The sequence below is a fragment of the Schistocerca piceifrons genome, chromosome 6 (assembly GCF_021461385.2).
Source record: "Schistocerca piceifrons isolate TAMUIC-IGC-003096 chromosome 6, iqSchPice1.1, whole genome shotgun sequence".
Taxonomy (NCBI): domain Eukaryota; kingdom Metazoa; phylum Arthropoda; class Insecta; order Orthoptera; family Acrididae; genus Schistocerca; species Schistocerca piceifrons.
The window spans coordinates 172,794,161-172,813,411 of record NC_060143.1 but is presented as its reverse complement, the minus strand read 5'-3'; positions in this window follow the sequence as shown (position 1 = coordinate 172,813,411).

The following is a 19,251-nucleotide window of genomic DNA, read 5'->3' as shown; positions in this document are numbered from 1 at the left end:
GTACTGCTTTCTCAGGATCTATGCACCCAAATTGCATGAAAATGTAATCACATGTCAGATCTAGTATAATGTATTTGTCCGATGAATACCTTTTTATCATCTGCATTTCTTCTTGGTGTAGCAATTTTAATGGCCAGTAGTGTCTATAAAATTATATACGAAGACTGTTACTTAAGTACTGTACTTAAAGATTGTTAGTTCTGCCTGGGAGTGTTCCGGTCAGGAATGCGGTTTCTTTATGCGTTTCAGTGAACCCTTTTGGGACTGTGTTTGTCAATATGGAAGTTTCTGTAAGCCCCAAGCTAGTATTTTGCAATGTTAATCGGGTGCTTGAAATCATTGTCTGTTATTATTCAGTATTTGTTACTCTGACTGTAATTTCTGCTTGTTGTAAACCTTATGGCTCTTCCTGGGGCGAATTAGTGACTTTGGCCTGTAACTAAAGCTGTGCGCGCTCAGCTTAAAGGTACGCACGCGTAGGATCACGTGTGTGCGTATGCTTGTATTTGCTGTTTGTTGTCTGGTATATGTTGACAGCCTTGTATCGGCAACCGTTCTGTTGATACGGGGCAGCCGGCCGGAGTGGCCGAGCGGCTCTAGGCGCTACAGTCTGTGTTTCAAGTTGTGTGTGAAACATTCCCAGACTACGTACACAGTTCTGCAGACTTCGGACCAAGAAGACTTTTTTTGGCTATCAAGTGGCAGTACAATATGTACAGTAGTGCAAAGGCGCATCAACTAACTTGCGTTTATTATACCGTGTGTCTGATGGGTGTGTACCAACTTATTATAAAATAAATATTTTCTTTGTACAAATGGTTATGACGACTTTCCAATGTTAAAAGGTTACACACAAGATTTGTTTATTTAGGGAGTATTACCTGGCGCCACACATAGTCGAAAGCTAACATCACAACACCGGCTATATGACAAGCGACGTGGCTTTATGTCACATTTATATACAGTATAATTATTGCCTTTCAATAAAATTGTCGTTTCTGTTAGTTTTATAGTCGTATTGCGTATTTACTTCAGTTACGCTCAGAACTATACTGTAGCAGTTCTTTGTATGCATGGTTCAAGTTTCATGCAGCTATGTTACTTGGCAGTGACAAATTACGCGGAAACTACTTTCATCCTTGTTGTGCACACCACTGGATTTAGAATATTGAACATTTAAAAAATAAAAACAGAATGCTGAGGAAATGGCGGTCAGGTAGGCAGATACACTTTTCATCAAGGTTGTGAACCACGTGACAGTGTTGAGAAAGGGCCGGCCGCTGTGGCCAAGCGGTTCTATGCGCTTCAGTCCGGAGCCGCGCTGCTGCTAAGATCGCAGATTCGAATCCTGCCTCGGGCATGGATTTGTGTGATGTCCTTAGGTTAGTTAGGTTTAAGTAGTTTTAAGTGTAGGGGACTGATGACCTCAGATGTTATGTCCCATAGTGCTTAGAGCCATTTGAACCATTTGTTGAGGAAGGAGCAAACGGAGTGGGTCTCTTTGCCTTTAGGTCGCCATTTTTCTGGGGTGAGGTGGTAATGTCTGTGGCCGACGAGTTGATATCGTGACGTGTAGTTAGTTTGGACTTAATCGTTTCAGTGCCACAATTTGCAGCTTGGGAACGTGTGTTCACTGTGTGCTAATACAGACTTTTGATATTGAAATTTGCTTTTGATGAATTAATTATTCAGATAAACTTGGTGAGTTGTTAGATGTGGGGAATTCGTTCAGTTAACTAGCTGGTGCACTGCTAAATGCCACTGTCTCAAGTGAAATGTTGAAAGACGGTGCATCACAAAAAGAAGTGCGTGTTAACTGCTGGAGAAGATGTATTTTCACGTTGAAGAAACAAAATATAGTAAAATCAGTCTGCATGGATTCGATCGAAGAGTCGGCATTATGAACTGTGATTGAAAAGGCAGGGTGAGATGTACTGTATACCCTCTTCCTGTTTTTGTGCTAAACAGGTAGGTATTTCATTGGAGCGTACAGCCGTGTAGCGTGTAACCTCATCTCCGTAGTAAGACCACTCGAGAGTGTGCTCTTACCGGTTCCCTTCCTGCTTCTCTTGCTCATAAAGGCTGGTGCTGCTTCCCTAGCGAGTTAACCAGTTCGCCTTACCGAGAAATAAAAATATTCAGAATGATTCAGCTGCCCCTACCTATGAGTTTTATGTATCCTGAGACACCTTCAAAGATTTTCAAATTCTTTCACTCGCTACATGCAGGCTATTAGTCCTACGGGAAAACTGATCGGGACCTTTTAACCGTAGTTAAATTTTGTAGTGGGATACATTCTCGCTAGAGCCCCTAGTTTCCTAATTGTTCAAGGAAAAAAACACGAAAGTGACCTCCAGATGAGTATTTCTTGAATCACGTGAAAACAGTGGCATCAATCTATTGCTGCTGTGCCCTCCTGTAATGTTTTGTGGTTGGTGGCTGGATGAGGAGAGGGTGGTATGGTAGGTGTGTGGCCGGTTTCCTCTCATTACAACACAAAATGCACACATGGTTAAAATACACTTTGTTACAGCAACCAATTCAGTACTTAACTTCAATGATGTCCAGTCTGAAGTTGGCCGGCCGTGGTGGCCAAGCGGTTCTAGGCGCTTCTGTCTGGAACCGCGCGACCGCTACGGTCGCAGGTTCGAATCCTGCCTCGCACATGAATGTGTGAGATCTCCTTAGGTTAGTTAGATTTAAGTAGTTCTAAGTTCTAGGATACTCATGACTTCAGATGTTAAGTCCCTTAGTGCTCAGAGCCATTTGAACCAATCTGAAGTTCTGTGATTAATCAAATAACCTGTGCTAATTCTTGCATCTTGTCCGTGTCCATATGACAACTGTTTACAATGACTATCGTTCCATCAAAGCTAGCGAAGGTGCAAGGCGACGACCATCATTGTGGAAGACCAGAGCACTGTGCGACGTATTGAGATGCAGTGCGAACTGAACCCGATGCGACGTACTGAGGTACTGACATTGAGATATTGAGACAGCTCGGTCAGTGACGGCGGCCTATATGCACGCTGCCCAAGGGGCGTGGGGGGCGTGTCTTTGTCTTCTCTCGCCGTAGGCGAGCTTAGTTCAGCGTCTACTACACTACTGGCCATTAAAATTGCTACACCACGAAGATGACGTGCTACAGACGCGAAATTTAACCGACAGGAAGAAGATGCTGTGGTATGCAAATGATTAGCTTTTCAGAGCATTCACACAAGGTTGGCGCCGGTGGCGACACCTACAACGTCCTGACATGAGGAAAGTTTCCAACCGATTTCTCATACACAACGTTGTTGTCATGCCTCGTGTAAGGAGGAGGAATGCGTACCATCACGTTTCCGACTTTGATAAAAAAGTGTTTCTTGACAGTCAGTATTAAAACAGTAACAAAAAATTTTGAGAATCATCACTCATCTGATGTATAGCGTGCACTACGCGTGGACAAAAGATTGAAGATTACTGAAAACATGGTGATTCAGCTGCACCTACCCAAGAGTTTCATGCGGCCCACAAGCCTTCAAAAGCCGTGAGCGATATTTTCATATTAACTCGCGCACTAGGAGCTACTATTAGTCTTACAGAAAAAATGTACAGGATCTTTTTGTTGGAAATTTAACGTACAATGTCGCCTATCGCGACACTGCTGTTCGCGTTGGTCGAGATCCAATGACTGTTAGCAGAAATTGGAATCGGTGGGTTCAGGAGGGTAATACAGACCGCGGTGCTGGATCCCAACGGCCTCGTATCACTAGCAGTCGAGATGACAAGCATCTTATCCGCATGGCTGTAACGGATCGTGCAGCCACGTCTCGATCCCTGAGTCATCAGATGGGGACGTTTGCAAGACAACAACCATTTGCACCAACAGTTCGACGACGTTTGCAGCAGCATGGACTATCAGCTCGGAGATCATAACTGCGGTTACCCTTGACGCTGCATCACAGACAGGAGCGCCTGCGATAGTATACTCAACGACGAACCTGGGTGCACGAATGGCAAAACGTCATTTTTTCGGAAGAATCCAGGTTCTGTTTACAGCATCATGATGGTTGAATCCGTGTTTGGCGACATCGAGGTGAACGCACATTGGAAGCGTGTATTCGTCATCGCCATACTGGCGTATCACCCGGCGTGATGGCTGGGTGTGCCATTGGTTACTCGTCTCGGTCGCCTCTTGTTCGCATTGACGGCACTTTGAACAGTGGACGTTACATTTCAGATGTGTTACGACGCGTGGCTCTACCCTTCATTTGATCCCTGCGTATCCCTACATTTCATCAGGATAATGCACGAAACCATGTTGCAGGTCTTGTACGGGACTTTCTGGATACAGAAAATGTTCGACTGCTGCCCTGTCCAGCACATTCTCCAGATCTCTCACCAACTGAAAAGTCAGGTCAATGGTGGCCGAGCAACTGGCTCATCACAATACGCCAGTCACTTCTCTTGATGAACTGTGGTATGGTGTTGAAGCTGCATGGGCAGCTGTACCTGTACACGCCATCCAAGCTCTGTTTGAGTCAATGCCCAGGCGTATCGAGGCCGTTATTACGCCCAGAGGTGGTTGTTCCGGGTACTGATTTCTCAGGATCTATGCACCCAAATTGCGTGAAAATGTAATCACACGTCAGTTCTAGTATAATATATTTGTCCAATGAATACCCGTTGATCATCTACATGTCTTCTTGGTGTAGCAATTTTAATGGCCTGTAGTGTATACAATGTTTTCTTGTGCTGACTCGTGTGCTGGCGAAGGCGTACGTTAGCACACAATCGAAAATCTACACCAGTATAAAATTTAAGTACGTTAAATTTACAACAAAAAGGTCCTGTTCATTGTTTTCTGAAAGACTAATAGTAGCTCCTAGTGCGCGAGTTAATATGAAAATATCGCTCACGGCTTTTGAAGGCTTGTGGGCCGCATGAAACTCTTGGGTAGGGGCAGCTGAATCACCATGTTTGCAGTAATCTTCAATCTTTTGTCCACGTGTAGTGCACACTATACATCAGATGAGTGGTGATTCTCAAAATTATTTGTTACTGTTTTAATACTGACTGTCAAGAAACACTTTTTTTTCGTTTCTGATCAGAGTAATTTTCCTGGTTAATTGATAACGTGCAATGTACACCTCTGGGTTGACAGGTATGAAATTATCTGTGTCTCCTAGATGGTAAGGATTAATCAGGCATAATAAATAATGATGTTAATACAAATGTGATAGAATCCTTGAAAGTAAAGTATAGGTGGAATGGATTTTTTTCAGTATCTGTATTTGGCACTAAAGGGTTTATCTCTGCTATCACGTGAAATCCAGACCACCCCCGCTTAACACCGTATTTAGGCTATTCTTCGACGTTCGATTCGTCAGTCGGTAAAACTCAGCACAACCAGAAGCATCTCCGACGATGTCCAACGTAGCTTTGGACGAAACGTCAGGGATAGAAGAGTTCCATGAACCGCTTGCTGGTGTGGCCGTGTGGTTCTTGACGCTTCAGTCTGGAACCGCGCGACCGCTACGGTCACAGGTTCGAATCCTGCCTCGGGCATGGATGTGTGTGATGTCCTTAGGTTCGTTAGGTTTAAGTAGTTCTAAGTTCTAGATGTTAAGTCCCATAGTGCTCAGAGCCATTTGAATCATTTGAAATTCCATGGACCACTGCCATACAACCCGGAAGAATTCTCGGCAACTGAAACATCCGATCGTGAAAGCCTTCATTGTATCATCTTTCTTGTGTATGGACAGTGTCCAACATGTTTCAAGCAGCTGTAGAGAACATTGAAATATAGTGGTTTTAATCAATGAATGGGTATTTGATTTAATTTATTTCACCACACGGATAAGCCTAAGATCAGGGAGAAAAGAACTACAAGTAGAAGGACACTACCAGAGTGCTGCCGGCCGAAGTGGCCATGCGGTTAAAGGCGCTGCAGTCTGGAACCGCAAGACCACTACGGTCGCAGGTTCGAATCCTGCCTCGAGCATGGATGTTTGTGATGTCCTTAGGTTAGTTAGGTTTAACTAGTTCTAAGTTCTAGGGGACTAATGACCTCAGAAGTTGAGTCCCATAGTGCTGAGAGCCATTTGAACCATTTGAACCAGAGTGCTGCAACGCTCAATGTTTGACCGGTCACAGCTCGCCTGTTGACAGGGGGACGAGCCGCTCGTGTCCGGACCCACACGACTCGGCTCGGCCACGTACTCGCCCCATGTCTGTTGTCCGGATTCCGGACACGCGGATAACCGAGCATGACCGGTCACCGATGACGTCTCACCTCACCTCGCCACGACTCGTTACACTGTACTGCCAACGCGCCTCTCTCTCTCTCTCTCTCTCTCTCTCTCACACACACACACACACACATACACACATACACACACTATTTATCTATGTCTCTCTTTTAATACAAAAGTATCGTTTCCAAGAACGAGTACGTGACACAGCTAAATTCATGAAGCACTTGGAAAGTAAAATGATATTTCAGTACAATCGCGGATAGGAGACGTAGCAATTTTAAGTCTGGAAGTGATCACAGTATCGTCACAAACGAAAGTCAAGGCTCGATTTTTAATCCTTTGTACCTCCTCTTAAAACACATGTTTGTTAGTACACATCAATTACGCTAGTTAATTATAAATCTATTGCGTATCATAATGAAACAGTGCTTTCAACTGCAGTAATTACTCACCTGACAGTCAGTGTCACTGACACTGTAAATTTGTTGCAGTTTGTGAAACCAAAGAAGAACCAACTGGATTGTCGGTTCTTTTTCGCCTTTTAATTCATCTGTGGCCTCTTTAAATGGTCTCAGAAAAATGCGCAATTTTTCCTGCAAGCTCATTCCCATATCCTTTTAATCTGTAAGCGGAGTCCTTTTCCGTCAGCAAAGCAGCAACTTCGTTATACTGAGTGTGTAAGGATTCTAGCATAGTGTACAAGCTGTTCCAGCGTGTGCAGACCTCTTGTTTCAACGATGATGTCAAAGACGAGCAGAGGCCACTTTTCTTAATGTACCTTACAATGGATTTTGCAGTATTTATTGTTGATGTGATGCTCGGGGCATGATTTTACAAGAAGTTATCTTCATCGGAAGTATGGTTACGTGCTGTGTTTATACAATGAGCAGCACAAGGAATCCTTTCGTGTTTTTCCAAAGCCTTTATTACATTGGCAACCTGGTCGGGAACAAAAACAAAACTGTGCAACATGTGCGGCGAAATGTCCCAATCAGCCATCCTCTCTTCAATTTATTTCATAGTATTTACTCCCGTCTTCTTAACGTCAGGGAATTTTGTTGTCAATAAAACATTGTTCACAAGAGACCAATCTGTGTTAATGTAATGTGTTGTAAGTGCCAAATACTGCACATGATTACGCGAATCAGTCCACATATCAACTGTCGCAGCACTTGTTTTATTAATAACTTCCGCAATAACAGAAGGCATTATGCTGCTTCGCAATCAGTCCACATATCAACTGTCGCAGTACTTGTTTTATTAATAACTTCCGCAATAACAGAAGGCATTACGTACCCAGTAGATGCACTGTTTTCGTCTACAACCAACAGAAATGTACTCCATACTTGGCTTTTTAGACCTTCTCGTTCCTTCAATGTGTAAACATTGGTTTCAATCTTAGGTCTTACTGCACTGGCTTCCTCGCCCTGCGTGATTACAGACAGAGACACACACCACAAACGAGAAGCCCGTACAGGCTGCAGTCTCACACGGATAATGACACGTGTAATGTGTTTGAAGTTACGTGCTACGTATTCGGTCACGGCTTCTATGTTCGGTCACAAGAACTAGTGCGGGCGGCCTACCCAGTTAGGGTGTTCTCGCCCCATCTCGTATTTCGTGCTCGCGTACTCGGTCATGCAGGACTCTAGACACTACTACTTAACTGCTGTAGGTGTTCACAGAAAGCTTTGGTTGTAAAGTGTAATAAAAATTGTCCATGGGCATGATCTATCTTGGAAATGTGCGTCTACGTTTCACAAAAGGAAATACAATACCTACGAACACATAGGGAACTTCCCAACAGAGGTCAATTGTAGTGTTCTTAATAAGTGGAAAAAACCACAAAACTTTACCACCCTTTTCTCACTTAATTATTCACAAATAAAATACAACACAGGTATACGAAGGCATGCAACAGGAATAATTGCGCAAACAAATTGATCAATTGTGTAACTGAAAAAAACTAAGCACTTACAAAACAAGTGGAAAAATATAAGGCAGCTAATAGTGGATTGAGGTACAACAGGGAACGTCAAGCAGCAAGCTGCATTCTCTCCATTTATTCTCTACTTCTTTTATTTAGACTGTTGACGACCAGCCATTGGTCAACGGCGGTACTTGCATTTTGAAATAATTTTGACATTGTTTTCGCGCGAAGATAAAATAAGCTACACAAGAATTGGAACGTCAGCTTGTAATCGTTTTCCTGGCTGCCCAACTTTCAGGAGCTGATTCCCGTCCAAAACGCCGATGTGGAGCCCGCTGGGGAAGCGGCCAGGGGCTGGAGGCCGGTGGCGGCGCGACCCGGCGGTCGCAGCTGTGCCGCGGGGGCGGGGGGTGGCAGCGACTGCGAGGCCCGGAAGAATCGATGGTCCCAGGCACCTGTTGCCGTCCGCCCACTCAATGCCGCTCAACGCCCCCTTCTACCCATTCTCTTTCGCATTGTGTGTTCTTCTCTCTTCTCCTGCGGCAGTCTCTCTCCGACACACACACACACACACACACACACACACACACACACACAAACTGACGTGGCAGTCACATATGGGAGCCTAACGCTTCCATTGCGGTCGTCTTCTCTGTTCGAACGGTCGAGTGAGCTCGGAATTTGCAGAGCCGTTGCAGCAATGCGAACCACAAGAGCGCAGCCCAGTCCATTTATCCTACGTCCCTGCTTTGTGGAGGGACATAACAAAGCAACCTGCTGAAATTAAATGCTATGTCTTCACAACACATAGTGCTACAGTCGATAAAGGGCTGACTTTCTGACCTAACTGACTAGTTTATTCTCACTTGAGGACTATTTTTTTTTCTACATACTGTTTGCATCCTTAAACATATTGTTTTTAGAGTGTACTCATAGTGGTGCCATATGTGACGAGTATTTTTACACCATTTATAGAACTTTTAGGTACCGTAGGTAGTTGTAGTGTCCCTTTACATATATTTGACATGAACAATATAAATAGCGACAAAAGAACTATACATGCGTAATGTTGTGTGAACTTTACTGCCTAATTTTGATACGGACAAAGTGACGAAATAACTTTAAAGACAATTTATCGATTCTGATAATAGAAAAAAGACATTATTCTCCGTTATATAAGGTCATATGTGTAAACTAAAGAACTGAACACTATAATCTTTGTTATATTATAAAAGGACTGGAAACCAATGAACTTAGTCGTCTTCTGATGTTTTCTTGTGTCTTAACTATTGTTTGAGTGCAGAAGGTACGATTATATTGCGATAGCTTTTGTCTTGGTCTCGTTCAATTGTCAGAACATAATTGATGTGTAAAAGAGTTACGAAAATGTAATAAGCTAATCTGGAGTGCAGATTAATCATTTAAGGAACCCACGCCACATTTGTTATAACGCAAGAGTTTGTGTAGCATTTTTTGCAGCTGCTGCGGAGCTAGCTGCGATCATCTTTGGCTGAGAAAGTTGGCCGCCATTACGCGGCGCATTTAAACTTTTCATTTTCACAGGAAATACGACAATGCCGGAGCAGAAGAACTTATTTACAAATACTATCAAAATTAATTAGCATCAAATCACAAGATATATTTTATCATAAAGTGACTATTTTCAGTGATACAATTTATTATAGGTCAGGTGCATCTTTGCATAAATTTTATTGCGCTAACGCATCTGGTATTATTTGTAGGGAGCCTGGCACTCGTTTTCAATGAGAATGTAAAGTTTAATTTGGCAACCTGCAAATATAATATTGTTTATTTGTAATTGTTTCTTTCGAGGTTTTAGGAAACATAGCTTTACGACATTTGACTTCACGAACTTGATAGAATCCTCATATAACTTATAGCAGAAAGAGACATTACATAGTCTAGTAGGCGTCATACTACAGAAATACCTGTCTGTTAAAAGTTTAGCAAACTGTGAAACTATTTGCCTGGACTGACGACTTCCAAATAAGCGGACTTAATTCTTGCAGTATTTGTGACTTAAAACACTTAGCGACTTCCAGCAAACTTTACACATATTTTCAAACCGTTATGAGAAAGTTTATTGTTACGATAGTTTTACTCAGTACATTTGACTTCAACATCAGACGTGAAGTATTATTTGTTACTTCTTAACTACCGACTCTATTCGCAACAGTGTTTGCAAACAGTATCCACATACACCACCAAATGCACCTGCAAAATCATATTTTGTACGGCATAGAGTTCATGACGTATGACAACACTGACATACATGAGGAACTTACCTTTTGCTTAAAATGGAGTGCAGCTTACCCAGATTATATTCATCCAGCGTTTCCTAATCGAAACATTTAGCGCCCGAAACAAACTTCAAGCATAATTTCGAACGTTTCCCAAGCAGTTTCTTGCTTACATGCTTAGCGTCAAACGTTTAACACAATGACTCATTTGTTTGAAGCTGTTTTATATATTAGAGTTAGAATAATACAAGCTGGGTGAAGCAGCACAGAGCGACGCTGGCCGTTCCCATTATGCTATATTTCTCTGGAAAGCAGTTTCTTTGATTTGCGAGATGACACAGAAAATTGGAAGGTGTCCATTACTCGTTCTGGGACACCAGACGCAGTTGTGCTTGGTGCACAATACGACGGTCCTACCTTGGGGTAGCGACACGTTGTCGACCGAAAATGTGACAACGAGTATACGTGCCCTCCCTTTCATATGCAGTCCAACTTGGGGCCATTTCACATCCGAATACGACACCAATCTGTAAATTGCACGATCTGACCAGCTGCCAAATGGAGACCTGCAGTGAGGCCACTTTAAAACTCTGTCAGGTATTAATAATGCTGCGTGGAGCGCGCATGCGGTATCTCCATGTCCTTCAGCGATCGCTCAACATAAGACTCTGATCGCATTTCTTATTGCCTGTTGTACAGTACTTATTGGCTCAACGAAAACGTGTTAATTTATATACTGTTGTGAGCAATGGCACTTTGCAAAGTACACAACACTAATTTTCCACTGCATGCAGTTTTCTTCACGCTGTTTGGCATGGACCTGTATTCAGTGACAACAACAATTTCTACACTATTACTATTTTAATGAGAATTTCTACATAATTATGCATTCTATAATTCTAACACGACGCCTCTTTTTAAACTCATGACATTCCCACCACCTCCTTCGAGCTTCCTTTCTCCTCCCCTAATCAACCTCATTCCATTTTCCCTTCCCTTCCCCGCTCTCCACGTATCTCCAACATATTTGAAACATTGACCGCAATTGCAAAACTCAGTATTCAAGTATGTTGTCCTGAGTAGACAAAACGGGTTGCTGACGCAACTACCTAGGTAAATTTGACATTTATTTACAGTTATTTTCTTTTCTACTTGTAGTAAATTACTACATTGTGCGTATTTAGTTTTAATTTGTTTTAGATCTGAAGATGATCCTGAGTGATCGAAACCTGTAATCTATTTAAAAAAAGTGCAACTGAGGCTGAATAATAAATGAGAATTATCTTAAATATCAATACAGTTGCTGAATATTTCAAGACGAATATGTCGGCTATAGTGAATTTCTACCGGGTTGGAGCATCTTCGGTGAGAGCCGGTAAGGATTTTTCAACGATCACTAGTCTTGTGCCGTGTTGCATGGTTGCGAGTATTTCCTCGTAGACACGTTGGCCAGTACGTGTTGGTACACTAACAAATCGGACAATACCAAACACAACTCCTTTATTCATTTTTGTATCATGTCCGAGTCAACCCCACGCTGCTAAATACTGCATTTTCGGGCAACAAAGTTATTATGTGGCAGGTGTCATTAGAGCACAGTTAATAAAGTCATTTCATGGAATAATGAATAAACTAGGCACTCATCTTTTCGTGTTTCCCACGCTGGTCACGTTGTAAAATCATGGCTCAATCGTCGAAAATCTAGGTGGTGATGATTCCAAGCTCGGATGCAAAGAGTACTAGGTTTTATTCTGTTATATTCAAAAGTTTTATAGGTGTGTTTCACAAACCATTCTTGAAGATTACACTTTTGCAGGACAATGGTGATGTAAAAAAGTAATCAGCACTCCGAATTTAAGTTACACTTCTTTTTTATTACTTTTGCTGCAATATCACGTAACACACAAAACATCACTTCACAATACAAAACATACTTGAAAACATCTTCCTCACCGTTAAAGTTTACATTTTATAAGCTGACTACAATATGTGTCTTTCCAACATTGCGTCCAAGACTTGACCTTCTCAAGGTCCGACTCTCTAACAACTAACTAATAATCGCTTACGCGCCCAAAAATCAGAGTTACAAGTACGTCAAAGATCATAGTGACAAAAGAAAGAATATGCACAAGAATAATATCATTGCAATATAAACATATCGATGTATCAAAGTACCTCTACATTAATGAAATCAAATCTGATGTTTTCTCAGAAATATGTTAACTACTTTATAGAAACACAGTAGAATATTGCTGGCATCGAGCGACTGAGTTGAGGTGCCGTAATGGTTACGCAATTCCAGTACCATTACAAATGGAACGAATAAGTAATGTCGGAAGTAGGAAAAGGAAATGGTTGACTTCAGTTTATTGAAGTATGTCTCATCCGTAAAGTGGATCGCTAATAGAACAGTAGTGCGACCAATTGTTGAGTACTTCTCGACTGTCTGGGATCACCACCAGATGGGGTTAAAGGAAGACATCGAAGCAGATCAGAGGTGGTCCGCTAGATCTGTTATCGGTTGGTTCGATCAACACGCGAGGGTTGCAGGTATGCTTCGTGAACTCAAGAACTCAAGAACTCAAGTGGGAATCCCTGGAGCGAGACCACGTTCTCTTCGCGACACCCTACTGACAAAATTTAGAAAACCGGCTTTTTCAGATGACAGCAGGACGATACTACTGGCGCCAAAGTACATTTCGCGTAAGTATTACGAAGATGAATTAAGAGAAATTAGGGCTTGTACGGAGGTATATAGATAGTCGTTTTTCCCTCGCCCCACTGTCGAGTGGATCAGGAAAAGGAACGTCTACTAGAGGTACATGGTTTACTCCGCCATGCACCATATGTTGGTCTGCGGAGTACGTACCTAAAATGTAAGCTCCGACCGCTGGACTTTTTGGGTCCCTCGGTAGCGACTGACTGCCGTGTCACCCTCTGCTAATGGCGTCACTGGATGCGGTGTGCGTGGGCGAGGGATCGACGCACTGCTCTCCTAGCCGTTGTCAATTTTCGTGACCCGACGATGCTACTGGAGCTCCTCAATTGCATCCCGTATCTCCCCCCCCCTCCCCCCCCCCCCCCCACACACACACACATGCACGGAAAAATCCGTGACATTACCAGAAATCGAAACTGGGGCCTGCGCGTAGAAGTCAGTCGCGCTTGCCATTCGGGTACTGAGGCGGACGAGGAAGGCGAATAAAAAAAAAAAGACTGATTAATGATTCCCTTTCTCTCTCTCTGTCTCTTTCTCTCCCGTCTCAGGACGGACACCACTAATTAATAACTGATTACCTAAACTCGAGCGCTGTCTGATCAAAGGTATGCGGGAAATCATATGTAGTGCAGATTCGACCACTAGATATCATGGCAAGAGGAAACACACGTTCAAAAGGAGACGGAGTATTGAATTGTCAGTAGAGAAGCGTTAGCAGAAGGATAGGTTCAAATGGTTCAAATGGCTCTGAGCACTGTGGGACTCAACTTCTGAGGTCATCAGTCCCCTAAGAACTTCGAACTACCTAAACCTAACTAACCTAAGGACATCACACACATCCATGCCCGAGGCAGGATTCGAACCTGCGACCGTAGCGGTCTCGCGGTTCCAGACTGCAGCACCTAGAACCGCACGGCCACTTCAGCCGGCGAAGGATAGGTCAGTCAGGAGAGTTCAGCGACTTTGAATGTGGACAAGTCACTGAATGGCACCTGGGTAACCCTTGTGAAGTTGCCCAATTTGGTGCTGTGAAGTGAGAATTCGAAGGAAAACCACTGTTAAACAACACCAGGCCGTCATCTTGTACTGACGAACAGGACCGTCGAGCACTGTATCGTACAGGGTGACTGTTAAAAATTGCATGAAATTATCGGAAGGAACCACTCACGAGTTTTATTGTGCTTGCAGCAGTCCAGCTTCCACGATGACTGTTCAATAGTCGAGCAGCTTATCATAAGCCACACAGTTCTGCAGTCAGTACTAAGCAATGCTTAGGCTGGGTGGACGGAGAACAGTGATTTGGGGTGATGGGCCACCCTATAGCGTGGAGAGCGATACGTGCCATCATTTGTAGTGGTAGCAGCGAAATACAGAGGAGGTGGTGTTTCCATAAGGGTGTGGTGTTTATCTAGATGATGGTTTGGTCGTCCCATTACCCTTATGAAAATGTGGAAGGATACGAACACATTTTACAGTAGGAACGGTTCGTAGATGATGGCTGTATCAGTATGTGTGTATTTTACTATGTATTCTAGTGTTTAGAAAATTAGTCGTAGTTTTTGTTTTTGCGTAAGTCTTCTGAATATCCTTCTGCAGAGCGGCTTCCTAGTGTAAATTTTCCCACCGCCATAAACTCCCTCAAGCCACTAAGTTTTAATTTTGCGCTAGTAGGCAGCACACAGTTTAAATTAGAGCACTGTAGTTTGAATATTTATCTCGTGCAGTAACTTTTCGGTACACAGAATTTTTAATAACAGGTATCCGTAAATACATCAACTTCAGTAAAGAAATTTATTTCTGTTTAATAGCTTGCGGTCTCAGAGAACAGTGAGAGATCTGCACAGCAACTTTTACACCTACATCTACATGGATACTCTGCAAATCACATTTAAGTGCCTGGCAGAGGGTTCATCGAACCACCTTCACAATTCTCCATTATTCCAATAGTATAGCCCGCGGAAAGAACCAACACTTATATCTTTCTGTAGGACCTCTGATTTCCCTTATTTTATCTTGGTGATCGTTCCTCCCTATGTAGGTCGGTGTCAACAAAGTATTTTCGCATTCGGAGCAGAAAGTTGGTGATTGGAATTTCAGGAGAAGATTCCGTCGCAACGAAAAACGCTTTTCTTATAATGATGTCCAGCCCAAATCCTGTATCATTTTCTGGGACACTCTCTCCCGTATTTCGCGATAATACAAAACGTGCTGCCCTTCCTTGAACTTTTTCGATGTACTCCGTCAATTCCATCTGATAAGGATCCCACACCACGCAGCAGTATTCTAAAAGAGGACGGACAAGCGTAGTGTAGGCAGTCTCCTTAGTAGATCTGTTACATTTTCTAAGTGTCCTGCCAATAATACGCAGTCATCGGTTAGCCTTCCCACAACATTTTCTGTGTGTTCCTTCCAATTTAAGTTGTTCGTAATTGTAATTCCTAGGTATTTAGTTGAATTTACGGCCTTTATATGTGACTGATTTATCGTGTATGCTAAGTTTAACGGATTCCTTTTAGCACTCATGTGGATGACCTCACACTTTCGTTATTTAGGGTCAACTGCCAATATTCGCACCATTCAGATATCTTTTCTAAATCGTTTTGTAATTTGTTTTGATCTTCTGATGACTTTATTAGTCGATAAACGACAGAGTCTTCCGCAAACGTCCTAAGACGGCTGCTCAGATTGTCTCCCAAATCGTTTATATAGGAACAGCAAAGGGCCTATAACACTACCTTGGGGAACGCCAGAAATCACTTCTGTTTTACTCGATGACTTTCCGTCAATTACTACGTACTGTGACATCTCTGATAAGAAATCACAAGTCCTACCACATAAGAACGCAATTTCACTACAACCCGCGTTTGTGGTACAGTGTCAAAAGCCTTTCGAAAATCCAGAAATACAGGATCAATCTTAAATTTCTTGTCAATAGCACTCAATACTTCATTATAATAAAGAGCTAGTTGTGTTTCTCAAGAACGATGTTTTCTAAATCCATGTTGATTGTGTGTGACAATAGACCGTTTCCTTCGAGGTAATTCGTAATGTTCGAACACAATATATGATCCGAAATCCTGCTGCATATCGAAGTTAATGACACGGGCCGGTAATTTAGTATAACTCCCACTACCTTTCTTGATGTTGGTGTGACCAGTACAACTTTCCAGCCTTTGGGTACGGATCTTTCGTCGACCGAACGGTTGTATATGATTGTCAAGTATGTAGCTAATGCATCAGTATACTCTGAAAGGGACCTGCTTGGTATACAGTCTGGACCAGAAGACTTGCTTTTATTAAGTAATTTAAGTTGCTTCATTTCTCCGAGGATTTTACTTCTACGTTACTCGTGTTGGCAGCTGTTCTTGATTCGAATTCTGGAATATTTACTTCGCCTTCTTTTGTGAAGTTACTTTTAGTGATACTTTATTCTCCTTTGGTAAATTTTCAAACTCAGTAGCGCCATTTGAGACCTTATATCTGTTTTACATTCAGTATGATATGCGTAGGGACTGTGCTTGTTGTGAGTGGACACAAGGAGACTCGGCTACTGTCCGTAAACAGGTGGAAGCTGCCGTCGACAAGCTTCTAGCTAATGCTCAAAGTTGCTGCGACGTCGGGGAGACAGTGAAGAGACCTGCGATACCTTTGGTGCCACTGGAATCCCCTGGTGACCCGGACGTCGCTGCGGCTTCCTATATGCAACATCTGAGCAGTCCGTCCTCACTCCAGAGTTGGTGGCAGACAGTGTTGGGTTCGCGTGTCACTGGGCGGAAGGCGAAAGAGGGAGCAGGCCGTGCGGCTGGCTCCCTACGTCTTAGCAACGGATACGAGGTGCTTCCCAGGGTTGATGATAACTCTCAACCAGTACGGGATGCGTCTCCTGTTGGGCCAGCTGTCGACTTTCCTGCCCAGTCCGGACAAGTACAGAGGGTGGGTATGCTAGTCATTGGGAGCTCCAGTGTCAGGCGGGTGATGGAGTCCCTCAGGGTCACAGCAGGCAAGGCGGAAAAGAATTCCAGTGTGCATTCGGTATGTTTGCCGGGAGGTCTCATCCGTGATGTGGAGGAGGCCCTGCCGGCGGCTATCGAGCGCACTGGGTGCAACCCGCTACATGTAGTGGCACATGTCGGCACGAATGACGCCTGCCGCTTGGGTTCTGAGGCCATCTTTGGCTCCTTTCGGCGGTCGCCCGATTTGGTGAAGCCAAGTAGCAGCGCACGCGTGGTGCAGGATAAGCTGTCTATTTGTAGCATCGCACCCAGGGCTGATCGAGGTCCTCTGGTTTGGAGCAGAGTGGAAAGTCTAAACCAGAGGATCAGACGGCTCCTCGGCGGTATCTGATGCGAATTTATCGACCTCCGCTATCGGGTGCAGAATTGTAGGGTTCCCCTTTATAGGTCATGTGTGCACTACATGCAGGAAGAAGCTACAAGTGTAGCGGAGTACGTGTGGCGTGCACATGGGGCTTTTTTAGGTTGGAGGACCCCTCCCTTGGGAGCAAAGACGAATAGCTTGTCAAATCAGCACCAGCTACCTTAGAGAATCTTGATCCTCGCAAATCAGAGGTAGAAAAAGATGAATATGATTTTAGTAAACTGCAGGAGCATCCAAGAATGGTCTCAGAATTAGTATCGCTTACTGAAGATTATAATGCACAGATAATATTGGGAATAGAAAGCTGGTTGAAACCAGACGTCAATGACAAGGAAATCCTAAGTTCAGACTGGAATGTTTATCGTAAGGATAGGTTAGTCGCCAACGGTGGCGGCGTGTTCATTGCAGTAAAAATCGATAAAATCTAGTGAGTTTACCACGGATGTGAATTAATCTAGGTTAAATTGCATCTCAAAGAACGGTTAAAAATGGTGATCGGATGCCCTTATAAACCACCTGGGTCAGGATCTGCAGTTGTAGAGCCCTTCAGACAGGACTTGCAGAATATCATTAGTAACCTCTGGCGTGCCACAGGGGAGTGTTATGGGACCATTGCTTTTCACAATATATATAAATGACCTAGTAGATAGTGTCGGAAGTTCCATGCGGCTTTTCGCGGATGATGCTGTAGTATACAGAGAAGTTGCAGCATTAGAAAATTGTAGCGAAATGCAGTAAGATCTGCAGCGGATAGGCACTTGGTGCAGGGAGTGGCAACTGACCCTTAACATAGACAAATGTAATGTATTGCGAATACATAGAAAGAAGGATCCTTTATTGTATGATTATATGATAGCGGAACAAACACTGGTAGCAGTTACTTCTGTAAAATATCTGGGAGTATGCGTGCGGAACGATTTGAAGTGGAATGATCATATAAAATTAATTGTTGGTAAGGCGGGTACCAGGTTGAGATTCATTGGGAGAGTGCTTAGAAAATGTAGTCCATCAACAAAGGAGGTGGCTTACAAAACACTCGTACGACCTATACTTGAGTATTGCTCATCAGTGTGGGATCCGTACCAGATCGGTTTGACGGAGGAGATAGAGAAGATCCAAAGAAGAGCGGCGCGTTTCGTCACAGGGTTATTTGGTAACCGTGATAGCGTTACGGAGATGTTTAATAAACTCAAGTGGCAGACTCTGCATCGCGGTGTAGCTTGCTCGCCAGGTTTCGAAAGGGTGCGTTTCTGGATGAGGTATCGAATATATTGCTTCCCCCTACTTATACCTCCCGAGGAGATCACGAATGTAAAATTAGAGAGATTAGAGCGCGCACGGAGGCTTTCAGACAGTCGTTCTTCCCGCGAACCATACGCGACTGGAACAGGAAAGGGAGGTAATGAGAGTGGCACGTAAAGTGCCCTCCGCCACACACCGTTGGGTGGCTTGCGGAGTATAAATGTAGATGTAGAAGGGGGGAGGGGGTGACTTCAACTTGCCAGGTATAGATTTGGAATGTTATGCCATCAAAACTAGTGGCAGGGTCAGGGAATCTTGTGGCATTGTTCTGGATGTCTTGTCCGAAAATTATCTTGGGCAGATAGATAGAGAACCAACTCGTGACGGTAACTTCTTAGACCTCCTGGCAACAAACAGACCTGAACCTATCGAATCAGTTAACGTAGAGGAAGGTATCGGTGACCATGAGACTGTGTCAGAATC